Source organism: Protopterus annectens, chromosome 3.part1, assembly GCF_019279795.1.
Source record: "Protopterus annectens isolate FY-2018-M chromosome 3.part1, PAN1.0, whole genome shotgun sequence".
NCBI lineage: Eukaryota > Metazoa > Chordata > Ceratodontiformes > Protopteridae > Protopterus > Protopterus annectens.
This window is the reverse complement of record NC_056732.1, coordinates 1,851,281,322-1,851,299,060: the sequence shown is the minus strand read 5'-3', so window position 1 is coordinate 1,851,299,060 and position 17,739 is coordinate 1,851,281,322. Positions and strand designations below refer to the sequence as shown.

The window sequence follows — 17,739 nt, the reverse complement described above, 5'->3', positions numbered from 1 at the left end:
CTTAAGAATACTCTTTAGATTAATATTTTCATTGAAACAAGGAAAATGGTCTGACTTTAAAAATATCTGCCATTTAAATCTGTCTTTCAGAACCTTTGTGACTAAAAACAAAAACTTCAGTGTTAATCTGTTCCAAAACACTAAAATAAAATTTATGAAAATGCTTACACTCCAAACTATGCTGAGCCAATGCATTACAGACATCTTTATCTGTATCTGCCTTCATAGCTTCTCTAATCCTAAAATGTAGTTCTCTGACACTTTTTCTCACATAAAATTGTGAGCATGTGTCACAGCTGGCAAAATAAACAACAACTGTGGCAGTTATATCTCCTTTTGGCTATACATGTGTAATCAATATAAGTAAAAAGAGCTTGTGTTACTAATATAATGACATTTTCCACAGTTGGTAAATGAAAACGTAAGAGAGTGGGGTAAGAATACTAGGGTACTTACTGACACAGAACCTGGTTATAACAGAGTGGGGTAAGAATACTGACACAGAACCTGGTTATAACAGAGTGGGGTAAGAATACTAGGGTACTTACTGACACAGAACCTGGTTATAAGAGAGTGGGGTAAGAATACTAGGGTACTTACTGACACAGAACCTGGTTATAAGAGAGTGGTGTAAGAATACTAGGGTACTTACTGACACAGAACCTGGTTATAAGAGAGTGGGGTAAGAATACTAGGGCACTTACTGACACAGAACCTGGTTATAAGAGAGTGGGGTAAAAATACTAGGGTACTTACTGACACAGAACCTGGTTATAAGAGAGTTAGGGTAAGAATACTAGGGTACTTACTGACACAGAACCTGGTTATAAGAGAGTGGGGTAAAAATACTAGGGTACTTACTGACATAGAACCTGGTTATAAGAGAGTGGGGTAAGAACACTAGGGTACTTACTGACATAAAACCTGGTTATAAGAGAGTGGGGTAAGAATACTAGGGTACTTACTGACACAGAACCTGGTTATAAGAGAGTGGGGTAAAAATACTAGGGTACTTACTGACATAGAACCTGGTTATAAGAGATTTAGGGTAAGAATACTAGGGTACTTACTGACACAGAACCTGGTTATAAGAGAGTGGGGTAAGAATACTAGGGTACTTACTGGCATAGAACCTGATTATAAGAGAGTTAGGGTAAGAATACTAGGGTACTTACTGACACAGAACCTGGTTATAAGAGAGTGGGGTAAGAATACTAGGGTACTTACTGACATAAAACCTGGTTATAAGAGAGCTGGGTAAGAATACTCGGGTACTTACTGACACAGAACCTGGTTATAAGAGAGTGGGGTAAGAATACTAGGGTACTTACTGATGCAGAACCAGATTATAAGAGAGTGGGGTGAGAATACTAGGGTACTTACTGACACAGAATTTGGTTATAAGAGAGTGGGGTAAGAATACAAGGGTACTTACTGACACAGAACCTGGTTATAAGAGAGTGGGGTAAGAATACTAGGGTACTTATTGATACAGAACCAGATTATAAGAGAGTGGAGTAAGAATACTAGTGTACTTACTGACACAGAACCTGGTTATAAGAGAATGGGGTAAGAATACTAGGGTACTTACTGATACAGAACATGGTTATAAGAGAGTGAGGTAAGAATACTAGGGTACTTACTAATGCAGAACCTGGTTATAAGAGAGTGGGGTAAGAATACTAGGGTACTTACTGATGCAGAACCTGGTTATAAGACAGTAAGGTAAGAATAGTAGGGTACTTACTGATGCATGCAGAGCCTGGTTATAAGAGAGTAAGGTAAGAATACTAGGGTACTTACTGACACAGAACCAGATTATAAGAGAGTGGGGTAAGAATACTAGGGTACTTACTGATGCAGAACCAGATTATAAGAGAGTCGGGTAAGAATACTAGGGTACTTACTGACACAGAACCAGATTATAAGAGAGTGGGGTGAGAATACTAGGGTACTTACTGATGCAGAACCTGGTTATAAGAGAGTGGGGTAAGAATACTAGGGCACTTACTGACACAGAACCTGGTTATATAACAGTGGGGTAAGAATACTAGGATAATTTCTGATGCAGAACATGGTTATAAGAGAGTTGGGGTAAGTATTTGAAGGAGATGGATAAAATGGGAAGGTTAGAAAGAAATTGAAATGTAAAGCAGGGACTAAGACAGGAAGATAACTGAGAAGGAATTGTATAAAGATATTCTGTATAGAAGGGGTGGAGTTTGGGATATGGACTGGCAAAGAAAAACAGAGTTCCCCTGGTGAGGAGCATGTGCATGACCACCTGCAGTTTAAGTGTTTTATCATCTATTTAATTTGAGATGAAGGATTAAACTAGTAACCACACTGTTTTTCATTTCATTGCACACCTAACAACTAACCAGACCACTGACTGCTTTCTTTGTACTGCAGCCTACTTTATTAAATAGATAAACATCTTAGACATTTTGTGCCTGTCAATGTCCCCCATCAAGCTCAGTTTCTTTTACTGAATCCCATACAGTCCATTTTTTTAACTATTTCTGTTGCTGCTTTCCAAAAGTTTTCAGTTCCATATTGTTAATCTCTGTAGTCACATTTTCACATCTCTTATTGATGGTTTGTTTTTAATTGTCCATTTTCTAGTTAAATCTTTCTTAGTCACTACCAACACTAAAGTTAGCAGTGCCTTCACCCCTTTAATGTGTTCTATTTTACACCAACTCAGCATCATCATCTCTATACTGAGGTTATAAGACTAATCATATTATTCAGATCATTTTTGTAACAAAGTAACTCCACACATTCTGAAAATATATACCCCCCCCCAGAAACTCCTTCTTGACTATCATATCTCTAATATACACCTTGTCTGCAGGAATATTTGTTCCAGTCTCATAGGGGTGTGGAAAAACTTGTCCACACATTTCCATGCAAAACTTCTATGATTTCTTGATTTAAATGCATATCTGGGATTAAGACAAATTTCTCCTCCAGTGATCATCTGCAGCATCTTTATTTAATCAATCATTCACTCCATGTACTTTTTACCCTTGTATTGTACTGTTTTCTCAGCTCTAACATTGTTTTATATGTCCCATTTATTACTCTTTTCTGGTGTGCCATTCCTGCTCTGGCCTAAGTTATACAATTTACTACTCCTGGTTTAACAAAATTATCATCTAACCTCAATATATCTTCCTTGAGCTCTAACATTAGATCTGTATATGCAAGCTGATTTAAGTTCAGTAACCCCAAGAATTTGTCTAGCTTCATCCCATTTTATTACCTGATATCCTTTTATCATCAGTTTCCAAAATCTCATTTCTTTGTTCTATGTTCTCCAAATGCTCGTTACATTTTCTTCTTATAACAAATAGTATTATCTATACGTGGTGTTCTGTTTTTCCAAGGTCTAACTTCCTTTAATGTAAAAACTTGCTTAACACTTTTATGAATATAAGTCTGTGCAGAATACTCCCTCCTATACTTCCTCCAGACTCTTAATTTACACTTAATTGAAAATTTTAACAAATGGAATATATTTCATGTACTTACTGATAATTCTGTTACCAGGAAGCTGATTTTGCTGCAAATTCATTCCTCTGTCACCATTATCAGATGGAAACATCTTATCTTTCAAAATAAATGACCAAAGGTGGTCCACTGGGATGCTGTACCCTACAAATTAAAATGAAACGAAATTTAAAGATAAACTGTATTCTTCTGGGAATACTTAGGTTTACAATGGGTTGTTCTCAAAATACAGCTGAAGGAAAATGATAAAGCAAGAATGAAAACCTTGCATGAATACAAGTCATCTCAAGCAATTTCCATATTGTTAAACTTTTATTGTGTGTGTGTGTGTGTGTGTGTGTGTGTGTGTGTGTGTGTGTGTGTGTGTGTGTGTGTGTGTGTGTGTGTGTGTAAATACATTAACTTTTTATAGTATTTACTTTTGTAGCATCCAGACTCAAAAACATATAGCTCCACCAGTATTTATTTCTTATTTATTACATTTGGTAATTCAGCAAATATAGCGATGTAAACAACTGCTTCAGTCTGACCCAGAGTCAGCTGCATAAAGAAAATATACTAAGTGTTGTATAGTACAGAAATATATAGTGAAAACTATACGGAAAGGAAATCTCAGTCTAACAAGAGATCAATATATTAAAGTATATTAGGTAAAGAGGCACATAGAATACTAAAACATACCAACACCGTACAATGTTCACACAATCAAACTTCTGTCACGATCCAACACCCTGATGTCAGTGAAACTGTAATCGGCAGTGAGACATGAAGTAAATAGCTATTTCAGAGCAGTGTAAGAGTTCCATAAGTAGCACCAGGTTCAGTACTTACCTTTCTCAGTAAGGTGTGCTGCATGAAGTGTGTGTGAGAAAGAAATAACACGTGGAACAGTCCTGATACTTGCAGGAAGTGTATTCCAGACCAAGAGGCAGTTTGGGCTCACAGAACCACTAGGAGGAAGACAGGAGATTCATGTTTAACTATAGAAGGATGAGGTAAGGTAGTTGTCCTAAGATGAATCATGTGTCCAAGTGGTCAGCATATATCACAAGTTATCTTTAAAACAGAAAGCACGGGGCACATTTTGTTCACTCCTTAGCAAGCAGACAGACAGTTCACTGAGTAAGGAATCCCTGTACTCACTTCTGGGAGCTATGAGAAATGCATTTTGTAGAAAATATGATCCAATGCAGTTCATGAAACAAGCATTAAATGTGAGGAAAAGCCTACACAAAGAATTGCTAATGCCCATTTTTTTCACAGCCCTTAGGTTCCAAGATCTGATTCCATTCTAACATACTCCAAAGGCTTGTTAAATACCAATTCAACTAGGACTTCAATTAAAGAACTTGGTTAAGACAAATACCTAGAAATCTACAGACACTGACAAATTCAAAACATATAGTACTCACAGAAGACACACCCTAAGTAAATTAATTAACAACTTAGCATTTTCAGAAGTACTGTCCCAAACAAATGGCTATTTTTGCAGTTTGTAGCCAATACCGACATCTCCAAAATGGCTCAACATTTTCCCTTCTTTAAGCGTACTTACACTTTTCTTGACCTAATTATCCCCTTAGATATAATGCTTCTTTGCAGGGAAGATTTGAGATGGTATTTATACTGACTAGGGAAAATTTAGCCAGGACATAAATTCCACTACTCTTTTTAACAGGAGTTGTAGGATCTTTTATATCCATTTGATCTAGTACCAACTCAGGCAGATACAATGTCCATTTAATGTTTTATGTGAAGGACATAATTTACAGGGCATTCTACTGGTATACCATAAAACACATCTTTACACTGGCATCCGATCCCAAAAGGCATGAGAGAAGCTGCATATTGTGAACAATGTTTACATATTTCATAGAAGGATACACTTCTTCTGCTCATTTTGGCTTATACGTTCAGTTCTGTTTTATTCTCCTATCCAATGGTACTTTAAACCTGATAAAATACTATTATGTCTATTTGTATTTTACTCAGCTTTTACACTCCTATTTTTTGTCACTATGTTTGTATACACTGGAAAAAATATTCACGTTCTCCTTAATTAATGTCGGTAAGATTTTTATTTACATAAGGACCAACTTGTCTTTGTAATAATGTTCTCATGTAAACGTTCTTGTCTATTTTATATCTTGCAGCTTTTCTCCCCAGGCCTTTCCTGGTAAACACATGTATGTATGTATGAATTTTTATGCCTATTGACAAACTATTTATTACATTCACTAGTTATAAACCTTGAGGTTGCTTGTGATACCCCATTATTTGATATTGAGCTTAGTGAAGGATGTATATTGGTTATTAGGTTAACTTACTTGGAATAGTTCTTAATATTTGGTGTTATAACAAATTTATTTTCATATACTGCTTTATCTGATTTAATGTTTGCCTTTAATTCCTTACAAATCTGATTTAATCTACAGTTGTGTCTTCTGTCTGGTGATTATTTATAAAGTTTGAAAATTCTTTTCTTTTTCTTGCATACTTTGGTTAAGGTCAAACTCCACCCAAAAGGAAATTTGTTAATGGTTGATCCCACCATGTTTTACTTTGGCCACAGACTCAATAGTTGTAACTAAAACAGTTTCTAAAGTTCTAGAACCAAAATCATATTTGTTAAATGAAACTCTGAGTTAATCAGTTAATATTATTCAAGGAGTTTGATATCTTATTATAATTTATAGGCCATAATTGTATCTGACTAACTTATTACATGATGAATGTGTTTAAGTTCAGTATAACAGAAACCAACAGACAATGGTGTATAAACATTAGTTCTGGTAATGCAAGTACTACATCCAGAAATGCATGCAAAAATGCAACAAGCATGTTCACTGACAGTAGTCTAGGTAGCAGGATTCCCAGAAATAATCTAACAGAAATGCTGAGGGAAGTAGGTTAAATAAAATATGTTGTTGGATTCAACTAAAATGGGAAACATGCACTCCAGAAATGTTTTAAATTCAGTCAGAGCTGTACTTACAAATGAGAAAATAACTATTCATTTCAATTCCTTGTCAGAGTCAATATTAGAATTCATGGTCAAGAATTCACAGTCTGCACAGACTAGCATGTCACAAGGTCCTTTTTTGAATGCAGTCGCCCTCTTTGAGAAGCTCTGCCAGATTGCAGGGAGGGTCACTATGTCCGCACAGCAAAACCTGACTGTTTAAAAAATAGCTACAGCATCTGAAATATTTACTGGCTAATTATCAACATATGGATAGAAGAAACAACTTCATAAATAAAATACAGCAGGCAAGGGGAATAAACAGATCAGGAATATAAAACAGCTGTTCTGCTCAACAGAATTTGAATGACAACACTGGAAAAAGCTTTACACTGCTGCTTGTATGTAGAATCAGTTTGATGGCTATGTAAACAAATCTATGAATTTAATATGCTAATTACAGGTTCAGCCAGTAATACCCAAGGTATGACAACACTGAATCCTAATTCCCCAGCAATGGGATGGAGTAGTATCAGGGTAGTGGGTCTTTGGGTGTTGCAGCCCTGAGTCATCTTACAGACTGCCTCTGTCCATAAAGGATATGGGCAGTACCCCAGGAGAGAATTTATGGCTCCCCATGCATTTATTCAAATTCTTTTTAAAGACAGGGAAGACAATGAGGGATGGACTTCATTTTATGAAGATGGGAAGTTTATTCCATAGCAAGGCAGCCTTTGGAAGATGAATCCTTCTCTCCGGCATGTTCTGTTAGAGTCACAAATAAGGTTCAGGTCCATGGAATGCTTAACCCGTGTATAATTTTTCCTGCAAATGTGTAACATTTTCATCAGGGCTGGATCAGAGACTGCCTTGTAGGTCAGGCATAAGTCTCCTCTCAATAAATGATATGAGACAGAGGAAAATCAATAGGGTCTTTAGTGGGTCTGCACAAGACCTGTGTCTTGTCCTTTGTATTTTTAGAGAGAAACCACTGGGGCTGCTCCATTTGGTGTAAGTCCCTGGTTAGGTACATGCAGAAGGGAGCATTATATTCGATTATGGGCCTGATAAGGGTACAATGGCATTGTGACTTCGTTTTATTTTGGTGTCATAGTTGAGCCACAGAGAAAGATTTCCTCACTACTGTAGCTACCTGATGTTCAAAGTGTAGGTTACTACCTATCTGTTTTCCTATGTCCCTCAGCACTGGGTCTACTTTTAGGAGTGTGCCAAAACCATAGCCTGAGACTAAATGCTAAAAAATTCTTTATCATACGCTGAGTCAGAGGCCCAAAATATTGTCTTTCACTTCAGAGAAGTATATACCACAGGAGGGGTTCCAACACTGAACCCAGTGGGATACCACCAGTAAAATGTTTCTTATCAGAAGTGGATTCACCTATCCACTCAACATGTGTCCTGTCAGTGAGCCAACTGGCTATCCATCTGACAATGTAGGGGTTTATGCCTAACTCCGTAAGTTTATCTGTGATCCCTGGGAGATTGTGTCAAAACTTTGGCCATGTCTAAATAAGTGGTGTATACAATTTTGCCCTCTTCCATGGCCCTAGTAACTTTTTCAAAGTAGTTCACCAGTCTGAGCAGGCAAGACCTCCTTTTGACAAAGCCAAAGTGGGGCTGGTCTAGTTTTTTGTGAGTACCTGTCTCATTATTTATCAGGTTCATGATAATTCTCTCCATGGTCTTGCAGATAAGACCGGTCAAGCTTACGGATCTGCAGTTCCCTGGGTCAGTTGAGGGACCCCCCCCCCTTGTGCAGAGGGATGACCTTTGCAGTCTTCCATTCCTGTGGGACAAAGCCATCCAGGGATTGTGGTTAAAGAGGGTTTCTAGTGTCCCTGATACATTCTGTTTTAAGTTATTTGAGAAGCATCCTGGAATGTTGTCGGGGCCCATGGATGCTGTGCTTTAGTGAGTGCAGTAAGACGTGTTCCCTTGTAATAATAGGTCGGGGGATGCTTGTGATTAATTCTTTGGGGTGGTAGGAAGTGATGGCGGTGCAGGTGCTGCCACGGTGATTAACTCAGCACATTGCTGACCATTTACCCTGAGGTTATGAACATAATTAAATGAAGCCTTATGGTTATCTTTCACCAGGGAGACTATCTTTGCCTCATAGTTTGTTTTGGCAGATTTGGTGAACTGTCTATTTTTTTTTTTTTTTTTTTGTTTAGATGGCAAGTGTCTTTTTGCACTGTTTTGTCTGTTCCTTCTTGGCTTTGGAGAGGATTTTTTTCCTTTTGCTGAATAGTGGAGTTATGCTAGGGGTCCACCAGGGTGGTTTATTTTTGCCAGAAATCATAGGTTTGACTCGGACAAGTACTGCCTCCTCTATGCAACTCAGAGTAGGACTTGGTATCACCCAGGTTTGGAGAGGCTTGGAAGTTTAATATGCTGTCATTTAGTTTGAGGTAATTGGTCTTAGAAAAGTTCTTAACAGGTATGGAGTTTAACGCGGTTCTAGGTTATGTTTAATGCTAAAGGAGGTCATTTTGTTGTCTTATCTTACCAGGGAGGAGTTAATGCACAGGAGGGAGCAGCATCACCCTATGTTCAAGAAAGCTAGGTCTAGGACATTTGTACCTCTAGTTGGGGAGCTAACTCGCTGCTCCACAATGTTTGTGCTGATGAAGTCCAAAAAGCTCAGAGCAAATGAATTATGGGTTATATGAGTCTCCCAGTTTATGGAGGGTAGTTGAAGTCACCTATAAATATGGCATAAGCCTGAATGTTAAGAGATTCCTGTAGATTTAGGTAGGAGGTGTGGTTAGCAGACTCATCTTAGGGGATCTGTACCTAGCAAGGATATGATAGGGGTCACACCAATAGTTAGTTGAGCATGGAGCATCTTAAGAGAGTCATGTTGTTGGACCAGTCTAACAGTGTACTTGTCCTTTATGAACACTGAGACACCTCCTCCCTTAGTTTTATTCTGAGCTGAGGGGTACTGTAGTGCATGAAAGGCATTGTAGCCTTTGATAGTTCGGGTGTTTTCTATGGTTCTGAACCATGTCTCCATGACTGCATTCATGGTTCCAAGGACTGCATTTTTTATTTAAACTTATAGAATTAAGCAGTAGTACCTTTAGGTAGTTGTAAATAATTTTTGTTATGTTGGAGGGTTTCACAACTTGGCACGGCCTAAAAAGTCAATCATTTTTGCTGATACTGTAGCAAGATCATTGCTGAAGGTAAGATTATACTCAAGGCTTGATTCATACCTGCCAGGAACACATTCAGTGACCTCCACTATGTCTCTTCATATAGTCCAGTGAGGTATGTCTTAGGTCATTTACATCCACATGGACTATGACCATGTCATACTGGTACTTGTGATTTAAAGACTTAAGTGCATGTGTGATCTGGGGGTTCCTGGCACCAGACAGACATCAGACTGTGATCTTCTCCTTGTTTGGCCTGGTAAGGGGGGGGGGCATCAATATGTCTTACAATAGAATCCCCAATAACTAGAATGTTTGTGAGGTGTGCTGCATTATGGGCATAGAAGCGGGGCTACTATGATTTTCAGTGTTATATGTTTTGTGAGGTGCTGTCTTTTTTGAAAGTGTAAAGGACTGCTGAGAGATGCTTACAGGATGCCTTCGAAGTTTAGGTAGATTACAAGCAAGTACCTCCGCATGTGTGTATCTGAGTGTTTGTTACTTAATGTTTGTAATGAGTGTTTTGGGTGAAACACTAAACCTTGTTTGTACTATTCACATGCGTATGGGAGAGCTTTGCCTCCAAAGACAATGTGTATCTACATCTCTCATACACTGCGCTCGTCTGTTGTAAAATTAAATGGTTGTTAGTGAACATAAGGCAGTTACTACACTGCCTCAGGATGCCCATATCCACCAGCCCAGAAACAGAAATGACAGGGAAGTGCATATCCATTATTTATGATCCTTAGTAGATGGGAGGAATAAAGAATAGTCACTTAAAGGTCTAAGTGAGAGTTTTTACCTGTATACTATTAGATACCCTGCAGTGGTGCTGCCCTCTGCACAGACTTCCAGCTCCTTCAGTAGCTGTGAACAGTCGAAAGACTATGGAAGGTCATCCTATACAAGATTTTAAACTGTTTGCTTGTATACAAAGCACTGGTAATAGCATTTGTGGAACGCTCAAAGGTGAGGCTTTTATACCAGCAGGATGAAAGACTTTTACACAGTTAAACCCTCAGGCCAATCAGATACATACACACTACGCCTTCCATCAGCAGTTCCCAACTTGGATAGGTTGAATCAGCCCTCTGTTCCCACCAGAATGCAGAAAACTCAATGTAAAAGGAACTGGTTTTAAGCCCAAGTGCGTTAACAAATGTTTTACAACAAAAGGCAGAACTCCTGCACTTTAAGGAATCCTTGGAAATAACTTCACACACCTGGAGAAATGTTCACAAATGTAGAAAAAGTCTGCAAATGTAGAAGGACTTCATATAAAAACTTTGCAAAACTTAAAAATATTTTTCCAAACACAGGAGAATTTTAAGAAACGTGGAACAGCTTTTGCAGTATCAGAAGAGGTTAGGAAGTATCAGAGTACTGGTAAAACAACCCAAGAGCAGTACAGTAGCAAATAGATGTTATTTCTTTAACAAGTGCAGGCTAAAAAACAGTGATAAATTCAACAAAATCAATAAATGTAGCACATAAGTGTTGTATAGCACTGAAATAGTTAGAGCACGTGCACAAAAAATACTTATATCAAATTTGTAGGTCTAGGTGGTTTTAGAAGCAATCCAAGTCTTGTAGTCACAGGTGTTCAAGCCAGATACAGGGAAGCTCTGAATAAATCAGCACATTCTCACAAAAAAGTAGGGCTTTTGTACAACCAGGATGAAAGACTTTTACACAGTTAAGCCCTCAGGACAATCAAATAAATGCACAATAAGCCTCCTATCAGCAGTTCCCAACTCAAATGAGTTGAATCAGCCCTCTGCACCCATCACAGTGGAAAAACAACTTAATGTAAAACATATTGGGCAGGATTCATGAAGCCTCCATGTTAGAGTTACAAGGCTTACACGGAGGCTGCAGTTAAACGGTGTGACGTCAGCATGTCATGCATATGCATGAGGGCATGCTGAATCACACCTAAGGCTAACACGGTCCGTGGAAGACAGTAGGGGGTGTGTCCGTAGGCCGAGCCCTGCAAACAGACATGCCCCCAGAAGAGTAAAAGTCCTGAAAGTAAACCCCCATGACAGAGTCCATGTAAATGTGAATAAACACAACACAACACATGCCCCCACAGACTACGAACATAAAATGTAGAAATGAACATCTTATATTTTTTTTTTAAATTGTAAAGATGTTTGCCCGTGAGTGCGCTCGTTTGCGTAGGCATGCCCGTAGCTTAGCCACAGTTAGCAGTCAGTGGAAAAGCATATAAGAACTAAATATGCAAAGTAAGCCAAGAAGCAATAGCGTAGCGGTAGAGACGTTGGCTGTCATGGTTCCAGCCCCCACAACATCAATTTTTATTTTTAGTGAAATAAGCACGAAACAAGTCCCTGACATATATGTACACATATAAAATTATATTTTATGTAAAATGTAATGAAATGGGCCATATATTTTGAAGAAATGTGAGATAATAAAAAAAAATGTCAGATGTGCCTATAGCTGAGCTACAGTCTAACAAGTTGAGTACATCTGCCCGTAGGTGAGCAGTGGTTTAACAGGTGTAAAATGAGTGCCCGTAGGTGAGCAGTGGTTTAACACACTGAAACTGTGTGCCCATAGCTGAGCTGAGCGTAATATGCATGCTGACAGCCAAATGACACGTAAACCAGCGTACCCCATTTGCGCAGAGCTGCGCGCCGCGCCAACAAGCTAACCGATGGGCAACGTTGAGCAAGCTGTAACAAAACTGCCTTTACACAGACACACCTCCTAGCCTGTGTAGACAGTCATAAAATATAAAAAGCAGTGGCCAGGTTCGAACCCAGGATACCATGCACCATAGTCAAGGTACTGAACCACTAAGCCATGACAGTTGCACTTAGAAATGCAGTAATAGCATATATATAGGAATGAATAGAAAGAGGAGCATGACAAAGCAGGTTTTATGAAGTTGATACAATTCCAAATTGGCCAATCACAGATAAGTGCGGAAAAAACGGCATATATAAGCCCCATAGGCGGGAATACACAACATAACCGATTGTAGAACCGACTTGCAGCCAGAATGTCAGGTGTAGGTGAGGGTAGCTGCTTTCGAGCACAGAGGTGGGGCGTTGAGGAGTCCAAATATATGGTTTGGCTCCTTGTCCACAGTCATGAGGCCCAACTCATGCAGGGCCAGGTCCTGTGGGGAGCATATGGGGCTGAGGCGTGGGACCGGTTGGCTCATGATCTCATCAGTGCCACAGGGATACCAAGGACTGGTGAGCAGGTCCATCACCACCATGCGGACCTGAAGAGACAGAAGCAGGACCAATTGAACCATTGGATACAGGAGGCCTGGCAAATGCCCAACGCCCCACTACTGAGTAAGTTACATGTAATTATTTATGTAAGAAATTAACCTAGCTGATATTATGGAGATGTGTATTCCAATATTACTTTATTTATATTACAGCTGCAGGTGTCCGTTCTGCGAACCGTAGAGCCTATGACGATAGGCTAGCACGGTTGCGCCACCAGGCAGGTCAGTAATCCTCTCCCTGTAACTGTAAAAAAATATATATGTATGACAGTTAGCAAAAGAGTGCAGTGTAGTCACTAATTAATAAAATGTGCAAGTAACAGTGTAAGAGGGTTTGCAAGTATTGCTTGATTACAAAAGTGTGATGCAGCCTGTAATCCAAACATAAAAATGAAACAAGTCTGAAATAAAGATGTCCCACCTGTAATATAATAGTACATAACCTGCAGCAGGCTGAAAAGTACAACTGCAGAAGCTGAGTAAAACACGTGTGAAATATATCCCTGTTGAAATACAGAAACATGACAGAAGTGACACTGTTGGAAAAGATTGTTAGAACTACAGGTAAAACATGTCAATAAAGCCTAGAATTAAGTACCATCCTGAATTGTAAAAATAAAACAAGTGAGAGAGTGTGAGAAAGAGTTATGAATCCACCAATAAAGTAGTACTAACTCCTGAATAAAGTATACTGCAGTCAGTACAGAATGAAATGAATATGACAGGCAGAACCAAACACTAACATGTGCTGAAAATGGTACCGCAGCTGGAATGTGTATCCCAAAATCTGGATATGTTGCTCTCAGTCTGCAATATGCAGATTGTATGGTTGTCTGAAATACCAAACATCCACAGTTGTCTATAGCTATATAAAGAAAATGTAGCAGGATGATGTAGCTGAACAGAGCCAGATATGAATGTGTATGAATAAAAATGAAAATGTATATTGATGTAGCAGTAACATTCCTATCACCAACTTGAAGTAGTTATCACATAGGAAACTGTAGGCAGAACTGTAGTGTGTATATATCTGCAGCTATTAGAAATGTACAGCATATGTATTGGTATTTGAAGTTGTTAATTAAATTTTCTTCACCCTACCCTATAACCACATATAATCCATTCCACGTGAAATTGGTATGTGCAATCACAATTAACACCACTGGACAGTTGTCCTGTTGGTTCATACATATTTGCATGTACATTGATGCATCTGCCCTGTTCATACATCCAAACCTGATGGTTTGTTGCCATCAATCAACCCTGCATGTTGGACTGTGTATTGCTGTTCAAAATATGCATGTGTTATGTTTGCTGTTCAATGGTTTGAATATCTGGGTGTTTGGTTAATGGGAATACTAATGCATGCTGATACAACTAATTGTGAATGGTATTGTACGTTACTAACCCAAACTGTCATGACATAATGCAAAACATAGGATGACAGGGAAGGCGGGTTCCAGCGGACCCACCTCTCCCTCCTCAGCTGGCGAGTGCACCTGGCAGTAGAGCCCAGTCTGGACCCTCCTCCGGTGGCCCTGTGCCACCTGTGGGTGGAAGCGCTGCAGGGGATGGGGCTCGTCCCCCCTCTGCAAGCGTGGCTGGAGGAGAACATCCACTCACCCTCCATAACGTGCGGACTGTGGTGTGTAGGGAGATCCGGGAAGCTGTTCTTGGGCCCCTAAGCCAGCTTGAGGCACAGGTGGCACAACTAACGGGCATGCCTGCTGCCCAGCCTACACAGCTCCCAGCACGACCCCGTCCTGGGCAGTGAAGGCACAGTGGCAACTGCCCATGGGTGGGGATATCAGTTCCACTGTTGCCATCTGTGGGCTCATGGGCTCTAGATATCCAAACATCCATCCCCGTCAATTGTGTAACCCCCCCCATGTGTCATACACTGCCCCTGTATGCATCTTGTTTGTCTTGTCTGTTAACCTACCCCACCTACCTCCCCAGCTATACCGTCTTCCTGTACCTGACATACCACTCTCAAATAAATAAAAAAAAAAAAAAAAAAGGGCACTCTGTACCCACAAAAAAATTACGCCCCATACATAGCTGCCCATTTTGCACACATGTCTGCTGGACATGGAAACTGTCAATTACAATTGGCTGTACAACAAGTATTATTTCTGTCCTTACACCTCTCTCAGGGGTGGAAGGTTTCAAATGTCCCACCAAATTACAAACATATGCACAGCTGTTGCTGATGAAGAAATGGGCAGCTGAGGGCCTTACCTACATCCCTCCTGCAAAACCTGAGCTTGTTTCCCTACTGTCTTACCCTCTTTGTGACCCCTTTTTCACCACTTTCCTGTCTACCCATTTTCATTTCTTTCAAAGAAATTAGCGCGGGTGTGCACAAGAGTAAGCACTTTTAAGCAGTTGTAAGCGGGTGTGCGCGGAGCTGAACACCAGTGCGCATGCGTGAGCTCCACGCAAACCAGCGCTAACCCGGTTATAACTGCTTAAAAGTGCCTTAGTCACTCTGAATGACAAGGCCTGTAGTCTGCTAAAAAGCAAAATAAAATCCCACTGTCAGTCCCGAACCCAGGACCTTGGAAACAGTAGTCTGCATGACTTACCACTAAGCCATGACTGTTATATAAGAACATTGTGTTACAATAAATATATCATGTAATAGTAGGAATGAATGTAAAGGGAATATAGGATGTGTAGTACACTAAGCATGTCATGTATATTTACTGTCAAATGTAGTGGATTTCTATAATAGTAGTGTGTGAAGAGAAACAGCCATGCTAGTTGGTAGCTAGTAGGTAATAATGTCACTGTAGCACCTTGCAAGCCACACATATACTCACAGCAGGATAATCACTGCCCATACCCCACAACCTCTTACAGGAGCACATCCGGACTAAGTAATAAAAAATGTGGAGCAAAGGCCCGAAAACAGGGACACATTCCAAATATTGCTCCAACAAACTTAGACAGTTGAGAGAGTAACAGGTTTTGCATTATGTTGGATGTTTGGAAGGGTATGAAGTCTGAAATTGAAATGTTTGTCACTATAGTCTGACTTGAGCCCAGAGTGATTTGCCAGAAAAAGCTGTTTATGAGATATGGACCAAAATATGAGGCAAAAATGTGGACAACCTGCAAATATCTGTACACTTGAGAGGTCTGACACTGCCATATTTGAATAGTTAAGAGCCTAGACATACCAACGGTGACTGAGTTACAGGGATGCCCCACGGACTCCTTGTGAAATGCACAAACAGTAGGCAGAAAGGTGTTACAACACATGCAATGGTAACTATGAAGTACTGAAAGTATGCACCACTTGCCTGTCGGAAATAGTGCAGTAATACATATGCTCATGCTAACCCACAGTCACAACTGCAGAATACAAGGCAATTTAATGGGTGTACCCCACTGATATGTACCATTCCATGAGGCAGATAGAAGATGCACCTGAGAGTCTCTGGGGCCTGCTCAGCAGCATACTCAAATACCCTAATAGATGTCAAGGCCCACACTATGGCCAGACCACACTGCATGCAGTAACACCCTAGCAGATATAGCAAGCATTCCAAGGTGTGAATGTACATGGAAAATAGGAAAGCCACAGCAACACACTACAGTCAAGACACCTAGCAGGCATACAAGTAGTGAATGTAAAGGGCAAATATTGAAGCCATAGCAAGAAAGTGCAAGAGCCACTGCGATATACCAGTTACACCACATGTCCCACAGGAAAGCACACACACCCACATTAACAGTAGTAGTAGTCTTAGGTGTCAGTGTACATGCACACTTAGTACAGGAAACTGGAGAAATGAATGGAGAAATGTTAATCTACAACACAGCCAGAAATATGGGAGAGATACTAACCTTTACACTCACAGAACAGTGTCCACAGCATACCAGCATGGTCTCTGCCCTTAAACTCTGAAAGGGCTATGCCTATCTCACATACCTTTTTATAGCACTGTCCTGGAATCACAGTGAGAACTGCAATCAATACACAACTGGCTGCATGCAATTAGCAAATGCTGGCTAACAATTGGTGCAGAGGCTATCACATGGACATATGCAGATACCTACAAAAGCATGCTGTACTCCCAGTCCACACATGCAATACTTTCATTGCACCCTGTGGAGGTAGGGAGATAGAGAGAGAGAGAGAGAGAAACATACACAAACAAAAACAGTCATCAAAACCCACTCAAAAGCTGACAACTGCCAAGTGGAGCAGCAGCAGGACACCAAACCAAATGGCAACGCAAGCAGCTGTGACAAACACAGGTAATGTAAAGTAATACTTTAAAAGTCTACATACTGTGAACCTTCCATATGTGTCATTGGTCTATATCTATATGTATATGAAGATGTGCATAGGGCAGGGGACATACAGCAACTATCAGTGAAGGCTGTACATACAAATGTATGTGAGGGCATCTATGTGCACATATCAATGTAGGTTGTAGTGCAATGTACAAAGTAGGTTTCACAGTTATGTATGTTTATCAGTATGTTAGTGTGTTTATACAGTTTTGTAAACAAACATGTTGATATATCTATCTATCATATGGATACGTATGTATGTCAATATATATATATATATATATATATATATATATATATATATATATATATATACATATATATAATATGCATATATGTATACATACATAGAGAGGGATAGACAGATGTAGATAGATAGAATATGTAGAAACATATATATGTAATACACACATACATAGATATATGTAGATACATATACATAGACAGACAGATCTGACTATCTACAGATATGACTGTATATGATGATCTCACACTCC

At 39.6% G+C, this 17,739-nt stretch overlaps 1 protein-coding gene across 1 annotated transcript in view; it reads right to left on the bottom strand.

The window, feature by feature from the left end:
- LOC122798761 (zinc finger protein 300-like) overlaps positions 1 to 3,653 on the bottom strand; it is a 282,364-nt gene extending 278,711 nt beyond the window's left edge. The window contains exon 1 of the mRNA XM_044067868.1: positions 3,538 to 3,653. The gene's annotated coding sequence lies outside the window, so the exon portion shown is untranslated. The remainder of the gene's footprint in view (positions 1 to 3,537) is intronic.
- Between the last annotated feature and the right edge of the window lie 14,086 nt (positions 3,654 to 17,739).